Consider the following 10,992-nt stretch of genomic DNA (forward strand, 5'->3'; position numbering starts at 1 on the left):
TCAAAAGCAGTTTCATTTCTTCAGTACCCAGGGGCCACAAGCCTGGGACTCACCAGCATATAAGCATAATAAAGCCACCCAGAGGACAGCAGAGCCAAGGAACTCAGAGAAACAAAGTCTCATCGCCGTTGTATGCATCCTTGGGTTAGACCCTTTCTGAGGCCACTCTGGGTTCCTTTAGTTATGAGCCAAGACATTCTCTTTTGTGGTTAAGCCAGCCATTTCTATCTCAAAATACTAACTGCTAGCAGCTTACCCTTCCTTTGAACCCCTGGGGTGGGCTCCTTTGGGACCCCAGCTGCCCAGTCTTCTATGCTCCTCCATCCACCCTCACACTTCTAATTCTCTCTTGCACCCTTTCTCTACTTGCCCATCTGCCACAATCTGAGAGAAAGGCTTTGCTTGTTTTTTGGCAGAGGTCAAGGTCAGGTGTCTTCCTCAATCACTCACTCTCTATCTTATTTATTGAGATGGAGTCTCTCATTGAACCTGGAGCTCTCGGATTCTGCTACACTGGCTGGCCAGAGAATTACAGGCATCCTCCTGCTTCTCCCAGTGCTGGGATTACAGTGCCGCAATGTGTGCCTCCAAGGCCAGCTCTTTACCTTGATGCTGGGGATCTGAACCCAGGTCCTCACGCTTGCCTCAGGAGCTCTTTGCCCACTGAGCCATCTCCCTCACCCCTGAAGTAGCTTCTCTGAGAAAGGCATGAGCTTGAGCTAAGCATGACAGAACAGAAAGCCAGAACGAACGTGGATAGCTGAGGACAGAGTGTCAGCTTTATCAGCTTTGAACTACCTGTTGCTTCTAAACCTCTTTCAAGAGCACATACAATAAGCCTTTTGTGCCTGAGTGCCTGTTGAGAATACAGTGATAGGCGACTGCACCTAACACTAACTGATGAATCCACTAGTCACACCAGTGTTCATGGGCTATTGTCTTCTCTTTCATTCTCATTATAAAACAAACCAATCCTACGCTCAACATCTTGAATGACGGACACAAGCCAGATACAGCACACTCTCGGAGGACACAGTCATTTTACAATTGCTCAGATTCAAGTCCCTGTTCATCCCTTTCTCTGAGGCAAAAGGTGTTTTTCTTTTTCTTCCTTTGCACTAATTTATAATATGGGAAGTTGAGACTAATTTCAAAATAGAATGAAAGCTCCTATTAAAAAAACGCACAGCCCCTCTGCCCATGCCATCATGGCAGGTGGGAATGCTCTAGGGATCAGGGCCGCTGCCCTGCACCTTCCTGTCCAGAGCCCGAGTGGATCAAAAGGCCAAGAGAATGGGAGGCTATGCTTCTGCAGGACAGCCGCTGGCGCTTGAAATGAATGAACAACTTCTTTACCCCCCCCCCCCCCCCCCCGCCATACACGCAGACATTCCCCATGGTTGGTGAGGCAGAAAATTCTCAAGAACAAAGCTCTTGCCCTAAAAAGATCTTTTCAACTTAGGGTCAATTCCACATTTGAGGCTTCCAGAGGAGTCACCTTTAAATTGAGAAAAGGGGGTGGGGGGTGGGGGGGGGGAGAAGCTGCTGCATTTAAGCCCGGGAGAACCACACACGAATGTGCATGGTGTCTGCCTGCCCCACACACATACTCTTCGTGGGAAACTCACAAACACAGAGGCCCAAAGTAGCCTGAAGAGGTGGGGGCGTGCCCAGAGGGCATGGGCGTCTAAATCCCTGGATTCCTTGTCCTACCATGGTGAGTTCAGGGTAACTTCCAGAAGGCTCAGTTTGTACTTTGCTCCCCCCAGAAGCCCTGCTAGGCCAAGGAGATGTCATTTGTGAAGACTGCGCCATCTCCCCTGCTCCTGGAACAGGTCCGAACATGTAGCAGCATCCATCCCATTGTCCATTATCTGGGTTTCCTTCTCCAACCCTTGGGGTCCCTGTCATATTTTAACCCTTAGGAAATGGAAGAAGTCTAGGTTCTACATGGAGCTGGGACCTTGAACTCTGTTCCTAAGCTATCACTCTGGGGGGAAAAGAGGCTGGGTCTGGGGGCTCTCTTGGATCAGCTCCCTCCGAGGAGGGGCCACCCTCACCATGAGCAGTATCTATCCCCCTGAGAGAATGGGGACAGGGCAGATGAGCTCCCACCTGGTACCCAGGGCCAGGTCAAGGTGATCAAGTTTCTCTCCAGCCAGAAACACCATCCCTCTGGCTCCAGGGTAATAAACTCGGTGTCAGGGCATGAGCTATAACCCGGTTCATTTCTGGGCCAGATCTCTGAAGCTGAAGGGTTTATTTTTAAGGACTAGCAGTTTGCTGTTTCCAGCTTCTCTCATCAGAAATTGTGCGACTCAGCTCGATCTGCATTGGAGGCATAATTTATCATTGTACACAGATGGTGGCTAAGGATGGGGGGGAGTGTGCTTTTCAATTCAGTTCAGCAAACATTTCCGGAGCCTTTTTGTGTGCCAGGCACAGAGTAAAACCACTAGGGATGTGCAAATGAGTGACAGGAGTCCTGGTCCTCGAGCACTTGTAGGCTAAGTGGGGAGACAGAGCCACGGTCTGAACCTTGACACTAACCTTGTCTCAGTTCAGAATCTTCGCTCTGACTTCCCCTATTGCAGTCACCTTTGGAAAATGACCTCATCTCTCTCTAGACAAAGCTTTGCCAGCTTTGTTGATCTTCCTGAAACAGGAACCTTTGGTTCCATTGCTTTTCTTCTGTTGTTTCCATTTTCTGTTTATTAACTGCTCTAACTTTATTATTTCCTTTGCCTGCTTGCTTTATGATTTATTTTTTCTCACCCCCGCCCCAGCCCCCAGTGTCTTAAGATGGGAATTCAACTTGAGATTTTTTTTTTTTTTTAAATCAAAAATTCTTTTTCATATGTGAGTGGGCACATGTATTTGCACCATGTGCATGCCTAGTGTCCTATGAGGCCAGAAGGGGGCACCAGATCCCCCAGAACTGGAGTAACAAGTAGTTGTGTGCCACCACATGGGTTCTGGGATCCAAACTCAGGTCCTCTGCAAAAACAGCAAGTCCTTTAAGCTCTGAGCCATCTCCCCAGCTCCCGTCCTTTTCCTTTTTTAATAGAGATTCCCAACTATAAGTTTCTCTCTAAACACCACGTTAGCTCCTTCCTATAGCTGTCTTTGACATTTCCACTTTAATCTTTCTCAGACAAGTTTCTAATTCTTCTCATGATTTCCTCTGTGACTCAGTGGCTCATTTTGTTCCTTGTGCTAGTTATTATTTCAATGCTTTCTGTTACTGACTTTCAAGTTCAGTCCAGGGTGTTTGGTTGATGTATCGGATATGACTCTAATCCTTTTAAAGTACACCGAGGCTAGAGTATACTGGGGAATGCTCCATGTGCACTAGAGGTTTGTGTATTCTGATGTCATTGGGGTTTCTAAATATTATATTCTGTCAGCACATATTGTTAATGTAAATAAATCTTCCCTGTTCCTGTTGAAAATCAGGTATTGAAGTATTCAACTAATAATCTTGAATTGTTACCTTGTTACTTTAAATCACAGTTTCCTTAAAAGATTAATTATTCTTGTTTGAGAGAGGAGTAAAGATTTCAAAACACGTAGTGGTACGTACCTTTAATCCCAGCACTTGGGAGGCAGAGGCAGGCAGATCTCTGAGTTCAATCCCAGCCTGGTCTACAGAGCAAGTTCCAGAACAGCCAGGGCTACACAGAGAAACCTTCTCTCAAAAAACAAAATAAGCCAGGCATGATGGTGCATGGCTTATAATTGCCAGCACTAAAGGAGGCAGAGGCAGGCAGATCTCTCAGTTCAAGACAACCAAGGCTACACAGAGAAAATTTGTCTTGAAAAATAAATGATTACATATATGTATATATATAGACATATATACATATATATACACAGACAAACAGATAAATTCAAAACACCAAGACACAGCCTGTCTCACAGGGAGTGCTGCTGCAGTGGCTCTGGATGAGTGACAATGTGGCACAGCGGTTCTGAGTTGCATCAACACCGCTTCTGTCTGGAAAACATAGACCCCTCGAAAGGAGAAAGCCGAGGCTCAGTCCTGTATGATTTTACACCCTAATTACCAAGATGTACATTTCTCTCATCCATCTTAAAAAAAAAAAAAATAACAAAACTAACAAATTCTAATGTCTCATCCTTACTCTCCTATCTGGTGCTCATAAAAGTATCTGTCACTTGTCTACTCCTCTCTTCTTCCTTCCTTTTTCCAGTTTAACAAATGCTTACTAAGAGCCCTTGCTGGGCCAGACTCTGCCCTGGGTCCTGAGGATCCTGAAACCAGGCCTGCTTTAAACACTCTTCTCTCTCTGCAGAAGAGACACTATAGCTAAGCAAGTAAATAGAATGCAGGAAGCATACACTATGCTAGGGGAAGGAACACAAGGTTTGGAGCACACAGAAGACAGGTGAGCTGCCTGGTAGGGAAGAGAGAAGCAGCAGTAAGAGTGGCTCCCATCAAAGCAGTAACAGAAACTGACAAGGAGTGCAGTCCTCAACAGCAGCTGGAGTTTCATAACCTTCCCTGCCCCTGCCAGCCCTCCTAGGTGGGAGGGGCCCCGGGGAGGAAAAGGAGGAAAACAAGAGGATGTTACACTAAGTGAGTCATCCAGCCTCAAATAACCGAGAGCTGCTAAAGCAGAAAGTTCTCAACTTGGACGTTTGCCAACTTCAGTGCTGCAAAAATAGCCATGATGAATTCACATATTTCTTTGCGAGTGTCGGTCCATCGTACCAGCGAAATCTCAGCCATAGCAAATTGAAACTTGGGGCCCATATGCTCAAAATCATACTCAGATTTTGGTCAAAGGTTTTCTGGAGAAAGCTAAAAAGCTGTATTTTCTATGAAAGTGTTCTATTCTCCCATTCTGTTAGGGTTATTAGACTACGGGCATATTGTTTCCTGCTTGGAGTGAAGTCTCTTGGTGATTTTTGTTTGAGGTCTCCGTCATCAGTAGAATATTCCTGTCAGTTGGAGAACTCCCCATGATATGAGAAATGACTTCTGCATGTGCCCACTCTGCACACTGTCAGGGTAGATGAGGGGTTGTGGCCCAGTAGCAGTGGTTCTCAGTGTTCCTAATGCTTCTACCTGTTAAGATAGTTCCTCATGGCGTGGTGGCCCCCAACCATAAAATTCCTTCAGTGCTACTTCATAATTGTAATGTTCTTACTGTCATGAATTGTAATGTAAACACATGAAATATGACCCCTTTGGCAACCCACAGGTTGAGAACCATTACACAAGAGGGACCATGAACCACTTGGAATGTGTGTGTGCGTGAGAGAGAGAGAGAGAGAGAGAGAGAGAGAGAGAGAGAGAGAGAGAGAGAGAGAGAGAGAGAGAGAGAGAGAGAGAGAAAGGGAGGGAGCGAGTGTGAGTTGAGAGGCTTTCTTGCCCCCTTCCTCTGCACAGTACAGCAGGAAAGCCCACCTCCCAGGGCTTGACTCCTTGTGCCTCAGATTCCTATGTGCAAAAAGGATAGCACTGGCTTGTACATGAGTCAGAATACAAAATATCTGGTGTCTGGGTGGCATTCCAGAGCACAGTCTCTCAAAGGGGTGGGCAAGATGACTCAGGTCCCTAACACTGGGTAAAATCTTGACAGTCAAGGTGGGAAGATCTCCCAGCAGGGAACCGCACAAGAATAAAGAGGCACAGCACCATTTCTTCCCAGCTATGTGACCTTTTGAACTACCCTCTTGGTGCTTCAGCTTCCCTGGCTGTAGGAGGGAAACACAAAGGTAACCCAGCTCCTGGGTTGTTAGGACTGAGCCGGATGGGCACAGTTCACAGTACAGACCAATAGATGTTACCTATTACTTTTACATATTGGGGGGAGGGGCGTGAGAAGACCAGGAGGTTGGTAAGAACTGAGAGGCTTTAAGGAGGAAGGATGGGAAATAAATTATAGAGGACTTTAAGTGCCCATCTTAGTTTGGAGTCAATTAATAAAAGAGGCCCATCTCAGGTTCTTGAATGGGCTTAACACATATTAATAAACTATAAACTCAAAATGGTAGAAACCAAATGAATTCCTGTCACAGACTTAAATGGTCTCAGCAGAGGATGCTCTTGAGTTAGTGACTGAATTCTCCTGCTTGCACCACTCACAAAGGTATTCATTGGTAGCAGAAGGATGGGGGCTGCTGAGATGGCTCAGCACTTAGGAGCATTTGTTGTTCTTGCAAAGGACCTGGGTTTGGTTCCCAATACCCATACGGTGGCACACAGTCAACTGTAACTCCAGTTCCAGGGCATATAACACCATCTTGAGACTTCCACACGTACCATGCACATAAAACATGCATGCACATCAAGTAAAATTAGAAAGAAGGAAAGAAAGAGAAAAGAAAACAGAAGTCACTTTCTCAAAAGGGAGATCTGAAAGACCATCCACTGGGGTGACCAACACTTTGATTCTTCAAATAAATATCATGAGCAGCCATGTGAAGTAACTGGGCTCCTCGTCTGTGCTGTGCAAGCCTACACATCCTGCCCTGGTCCCCACCCATACCCACCCACAGGCAAGCACGTCCAGTAGGGCCATTCCACAAATTTCTAGCATGCTCTCAAGGGGCAGTGTTGTATTCTAGGATCAGCTGTATAGGAGGCAGGAGGGCTGGGAGGTGTCGGCAATTAGTTAACACGACACCTACCTTGCTTCCTTCAGAGCTGGCTTTTCAGAAACAGGCAGAATCAAAGGAAACTGAGAAAAAGCACTCCAACTTCTGGAGATGTTAATGAGCGCAGCAATTAGCATAAGCATGATCCTACATGTATAGAAATTCTTTATACAGAGAAGTCTCCAATGGTGGGCCCAGGAGAAGCCTGGGGTGGTGGTCGCCATACTGCGACAGGAGGAACCACCCAGGCACTAACCATGTGGGGCCAATTCTCGGAATAAAAAAAAAAAATCCCTAGTCACATTTTCTTGGCCTTCAAGATCTAGAGAAAGAGGGAAAAAAAAGCACAGCCTCTGACAAATATAACGGGGAAATAATTCCTTTGAATCTGTGAATTTGCTTAGATTGGGGAAAAAGGGAAGTCAGGTAATCCTTAAGTGACCCCAAGTGGTAAAAATACACCAGCACATGTGTTCAGACCTTTGAGGGTATTCACGGTGTGACACTAGCACCACCTAGCGTACTCATCTGGGTGGTAGCCGCAAACCCACAGAACCTGACTCTGGTAGTCTCCATTATCACATTTGTTTTGTTTTGCGGTGATTTCTTGGTGCTGGGTTGTGAGGTAACAGCAGTGGGAAAGTGAATAACAATCTATGGATGGACACACATTGCAAGATTTGTTATTACAGCCTACAGCACTAATACCAATATTTTAAGTAAACAGTATATAATGATACGGATATGATCCAGTCTCTCCAAATTGACTGCCTTTTAAGTGCCAAGCAAAATATCTCAAACTCTAGTATGAGACTGCAGGCCAGTTCTTGCTCAAGTACGTCTAAGAATACTTTAGCAAGTTCTTGCTAAGTCTGACTGCTGCTAAGCATGCCATTTCATGAATTTTAAATGGCTTCTACAGAACTTTTCACACATCCCCTTTGTAGTAATCATTCCTCACGGAACAGGGTCCAAGCCAGTTCCTACCAGTCAGGTACCACTTTGTCTAAACACAGGAAGAATTTCCCCTTTTATACCCAAGTCATACTGACGTAGCTAGTTGCTAACTTTAAGTGGCAAACATTTGAGGGTGTCCCAAGGATTCACAATGTGGGAAAGTAAAAGCCAAACCTGTGATGGTCATCACTACTGCATCATTCCATGCAAACAAGACAGATATGGAAGCTTAGGCCTGCGCAGGGGATGAGTCAGGCTCCACTTAAAGCAGCTTGCTAACATCCCAGAAGACACCCAAGGCTACTCCAGTCCAGAGCTGTTTGAAGCAGAGTTCCTGGAGGTATAGACACCGGTGTTTCATTTAAGGCATCACCTGGCTGTCCTGTCCTTTGAATCATCTTAGGGTAAAAACTTGCCATGAGAATGCAAGCTGGGAGCTACTTCTGTTTCTCCAATCATGGTCCTTCAGCAATCTCAACTGGTTACAATGCCGATAGTCTGGGTCCCACCCTTCAGCTAATAGACTCTATGTCAGTGGGCTGTAGAGAAGTCTGTAACTACTATTAGAATCAAATGCAAGCCTCCTAAATTACAAAATCTTCCTGATTTCCCTTAATAGTTTAACCAGAATGGAATATAAGAAAGAAACAAAGTAACTAAGTAGAACTTTAAGGGATTTTAAATGAACCTAGAACTGAACAAAAATCAAGAGCAAACCCCTCCATTTTCTCCTCTCTCTAAAGGACTTCCCTATAGCACCTTATCTCCTCCCCCCACAAAGGATCCCTCTGCAAAACCTATATTCTCTATTCCCTAACGGAACACAATACAATCCCCCACCTTCTCTTATCCCTAAAGGAGCCCCCCCCATAATGCCTTATCTGCTCCCCTGCAGAGGAACCCTGTAAAACCCACCCCCTCCTCCCCATAAGGGAACCCCTCAGTTTTCTTACCTCTTCCTCCCTTGAAAGGCATCCTCCACAATTACTTTAGAGCAGCAAAACAGTATCCCTCCCTTTCCTTCCTGTACCATTACATTTTGTTCTAACACATATTCCTTGGCCCCCTCCACACACACACACACAAAAGATCATTCTGGGTTGGCTAGTAGTACTTTAGAAAATGCCAATATCTATGGTCAAATGGTAAGATTGTTCTAAGAGAATCTACCCTGGGTTTCCTTGTATATCTACCTACGTTGGCCACCCCCACCCCATTCCACATATGTCATTCAAATAGCAATGAACTCCATATTTTCTCTGTAAGTCAAAACAAGGTGAGGAACGTGACTAAATGGTTTTGCCCATTTAGAATTGGCTGGGACCCAATTCTTTTCTTTCTTTTTAAATCTGGGGCAGTTCTGAGCCATTGCCACACAGTTCTACCTTGAAAAGGAAAAAGGGGAAAAGAAAAAGAAAATGGAAAAAGAAAGCCAAATGCAAGCTTAGATCTTAGTTTATATCATAAGGCAACGCAGTGGTGGTGGGAGCCACAGGGAGGGAGGGAGGGACGGGGGTAAGGGGTCAGTCAGGAAGCACCTCCTGGCTGCTTCCCACTAGCACTGAGCTATACTCTGTATACAGACAACAGGAAAACAAAGGCTTAGGTACAAGTTCTCCTTTAGTTCATAAAATATATTCCATAAGACTCTGTGTGTTGTTAACGAGAATGTCCACCAGCACAATCCTTTTACAAAGTAATCTGCACTGGCAGCCCTGAGCAATGTCCAGACATTCAGTGTTGAATTCAATGTTTTAAAAAAATTCTAAGACAGAAGAAAGCAATACACTGCAGTACTGTATGTAACACAAGGACAATGAGAATAATGTGAATACTTAAGAACTTTTGCTGAATGCCTGACAGACTACAGAATAATGCAAATTATGTTCATGAAGGAACCACAGTTTAGTGCAAAGCTAGTGACCTTGCCCTCTTCTGTACTGAATATATGAGTTCAAGGCAGATCCCAGCCAGGCCTCCTGTGAAGTTCACATGCTTTCAAGTTGCCCTCAGTGCTCATCAACACGGAGGGACATTGTGACATAACGATCACTGTGCTTCAATGGACTGTTACAAGGCTATTCAGATTAGAAATACACCCCAGTTCCCCAAGCACAAAACCACTCCAGTCACTCTGCAGGGGTGGCCCTCACAATCAAAGGCTGAAGACAGTGGCCGTGAAGGCCACACCCATCATGTGCTGAAGCGGATCCAGCAGTAACCTTTCTTAGAGATAAGATTGGCCAGACCTGTGAAGACCATTTCAGTTCCTGTAGAATTTAATAAGCAAAGGACAACGAGGAAGCTGGGTTAATATTTAACACATTCTAGCCTTCCCAGGGCCTCTAGTGCTCTAAGGCAGAGGCCAAAGTTCTGGGACCAAGATCTGACCAAGCAGCGACTGAGATAAGATCCGGCTACCGTACTAGACAATTCATAGAGAATGGGCAGGTCCTTTCTAGGGTCAGCCAGGTCCCTTATCAGGTCTTTCTGCCATTTCCCAAGAATCATGTTCAATTAATGGTGACTACAAGGTCCAGCCTGAGTGAGGGGATGGACAGAAAGAGGCACAGAAGTAAGGTGACTCTAGTAAGATACACGGGCTCTAATTTCTAAAAGGAGAAAGGATGCAGCTGGATTTCTCAAGCTCAGTCATCAATGACAACCAGGATTAAAGAACAACTGCGTGCAGGCTTTGCACTGGCACAAGCACAAAGAAAGTATTAGCGGAGAAATGGGGAAAGAAACAGCAGGTCAGGTCTCCAAACAGCACACCCCACACACACACTCCGCTTTGGATCTATCTACAAGAAGCTTCCTTCCATAGCAGCTCAAAGTAGACAGCAACTTGAGCAACAGACAAGCTTAACACCCCCTTAGCTGTCACCTAGATCAAGTCGACGTTGCTCTTAGCTGCCCAGCGAAAGTCAGAATCTTTTTCAAAAATGGCTCAGAGAGCAAATAATGAAACCAAGACATTCAAGTTCTGTTTGCAGTTCTATCAAGCAGAAGTTTGTTAAGTTCAGTTTTTACCCCTATAAACAAAGGCTTAAACAAGAGGATCAGGTAGATTCTTTCTGGCTCGTAGTATTTAACCAATCTGGACTTGAGTCCTGTCTTTGCCACTATGCATGTAAACATCCATCTCTAAAGAGTGGTTAATGTGTTGAGCATGAGAAAAGCTGCCTTGGCCTGACCATGAGATGAGAGAGCAGTTCTAGGACATCTCTATAGAAGCTGGTCTCAAAGATGAAGAGCTGAAGACTGGCATCCTCAAATTATTTGCACAAGCTCTGGAACTAAATATCAGTGATGGCTTCCCCACTAGTGCCTGTTTCTGTACTGAGTTTCACTCGAGATTTTGCTGGAAGATTTCATTGCTAAAAGGTTTGAAAATATCGCATGCTC

Source organism: Acomys russatus, chromosome 1 (assembly GCF_903995435.1).
Source record: "Acomys russatus chromosome 1, mAcoRus1.1, whole genome shotgun sequence".
Taxonomy (NCBI): domain Eukaryota; kingdom Metazoa; phylum Chordata; class Mammalia; order Rodentia; family Muridae; genus Acomys; species Acomys russatus.